We start from the raw sequence: 2,819 nt of genomic DNA on the forward strand, positions 1-2,819 counted from the left end.
ACGCGAGTCTCGGGTCTAAGCCTGCGAGCCGACACCGCCGGTCGGCGCCGCAGCCCGTAAGTACCGTTGGCATTCCGCATCCACGTCGTCCGGACCTCAGCGCGAGTGCAACATCTACACATCATCCAGCAGCATTTACACCGGGATGCTCTGTGATGTTGAATAGCGTGAAATAACCAGCGTGCACTCCTCGTGCATCTCCCAAATGATGCTCTGACCCGCAGCACAGCATAACAAACTCTTACGGCCGACGGCAGGCGTCAGGCGGTAGGCTACCAGCGAATCAACCAGGACGAAACATCACAAGGCGGTGCTACCGACCATTCACAAGTGTCAATGGACATATAAGAACGTACGGTATTGTTCAGGAACAATCTGTGCAACCGATTTCTCCTCGAGTACAATCGAGGACGGAAACCTTTAAGTTAAAAAACTAAATTTTAAAACAATTCAGACAGCGGCATGTGAAATTGTACTTTATGGTTGGAACAATACAGCTCCTTATATATGTATATTTTGTTGTAAATATGTATCATATGTTTATACTATTGCACTATATATACTAATATAATAAAACATAAACACACACTACTTTGTAGCGTAGGATGTCAGCAATCACAGCATATTTTTGAATAATTATTTCTTTGACAAAAAGCCATACACTTACGACACGCTTTAGGCTATATATTTTTACGCCATTAAATTTGGAGGATGAAAAAAACACTTTATGTTTGAAAGGGACTATAAACTACAAGTTGCCAACATTAAGGAAGCGAGGTTGCCATAGTTTGTCATCATATCATGTCATTTTGACATTTGCAGTTGATAATTTGACACATGGAAACAATCAAATAAAATTTTTTATAATTTTATGCGGATGAAGTCGCACGGGAACAGCTAGTTATACTATAAAAAGGAAAGATTTGTATTTTTCTATGTATATGATCCACGCAAAATCTACTTGGCCGATTTTAAATATTCTTTCACCATTAAAGAGGCAATTTATTTATGAATAACATAGGCTATATTTTATTGTTACTACTATTCTTCTGCGTTTTTCTGGACCCCGGCGTTAGAATTTACTAAATTTCAACGTTCCTCGGCTTACACAACCAAAACCGTTAGAGGTATACAGAAATTATGTATGAAGGAATTGTAGATCCCAAAATCTTCTACTGAAAAGTCCGTAGAACTTTTTCAGATATACATATACCTATCTTTAACGGTTTTCTCACACGAACCAGTTTTTACAAAATGAATTAAAATACGCGTGCTACTTGCATTGTTGCATTATTGGTTATCGAAATAAATGCATTTGTTTTGTAGAACTTTTGTCGAAAAGTTGAAGCCGAGCGAGACCTCAATAACTGTACCTTTTTCCCCTTTCTGGCCATGGTGACCATATTAAAATATGATTTTAGGACAATAATTATAAAAAAATATTTGTTACCTGACGTCAGCAGATCATTGTTTCAGATGGATTACAATCCAAGGTGCTAATGATAAACTTGCTCTATGTGGCACTATGCATTTCCCGTTTTTGCTTGATTTTCACACACGCGTCATATACTATTTACGTGGGCCACGACATGCAGATGGACACCTCCGTGAAGTTGGCACCCTTGCCTTCGTTTTTCACTTTTTTAAGCAAATCGTTTGAGAATCGTTAGAGAGGGTTTGAGAGAAAGGAACATTCGTTTGAGAGTTCCTACTTTCTTCGTAAAAGCAATTTCAACTTTTAGCGTGAAGTTGGTCCCCACATTTCATTTCTTTGGACTTTTTTTTATGCAAATCGCTAGACAATCGTTTGAGAGAGATTGAGAGAAAAGAAACATCGTTTGAGACTTCTTACTTTTTCTGTAAAAAATATTTTAAATTTTGAAATAATTAATCAAGTAAAATTTAATTGATGATTCTCTTAATCCAGTGGCGTAGCGGGTGGGGGAAAGGGGAGTATCTTGCCCCGGGCACAGCTCCTAGGGGGCGCCAGATGGACCGCGAAAAGAAGTTTTTAATTGATTTCTGGAAAATATATTAAATTATTTGCCAATAGAAATATAATAAATGATTCTTCGGAAATAAAACGGAACACTACGAATCTAAACCACCGTATCTTATCGTATTGTTTTTGATTCAAGGGCGGATTTGCCAGCAGGTTAAGGAGGTTGGATCCTGGACGGATAATTTTAGGGGACGGCAAAATAATTTTACAGGAATAAAAAATAAGTAAATATCTACGCATTTGTTGTTTGCGCAGGCGCTGTTTTAAAGTGAAGAAGCCCCTTGAAAACATTATGATCTATTTTTTAGGATTGATAAAATTAATAATAGACACACCTTGACATTGCAATTTATAGTAACTAAAATGGTTTTCAATTAATACAGTTTGTTTTATACGCCGACTAGCTTTCGCCCGCGACTCCGTTCGCGTGAGATAAAAAAACAAAACTGAATATCGTATGTGTTTTTCCAGACTATCCTCTACATTTATGCTAAATTTCATCGAAATCCGTTCAACCGTTTAGGCTACAAACACTAACAAACATGCATCCATACATCTAAACTTTCGTATTAAAATATTAGTAAGATATGATTGGCATAAAAAAGGCATTAAAAGCTAAGTGGCGCTTATTACAACACGACAGTGAACATTAAATTAAAATTGGTTAAGCCGTTTCGGGGATTAGCGTCCACAAACACACAGACAAGGGTGGATCCAGCTTTGGCGCCAGGGCAGGGGGGGGGTCAAGTCAAGAGCTTGACAAAATATGTAAATGTGTTTTATGTCATGGTCATGACCCCATGACACCCCCCCCCCC

The sequence above is a fragment of the Papilio polytes genome, unplaced genomic scaffold (assembly GCF_000836215.1).
Source record: "Papilio polytes unplaced genomic scaffold, Ppol_1.0 DF824035.1, whole genome shotgun sequence".
Classification (NCBI taxonomy): domain Eukaryota; kingdom Metazoa; phylum Arthropoda; class Insecta; order Lepidoptera; family Papilionidae; genus Papilio; species Papilio polytes.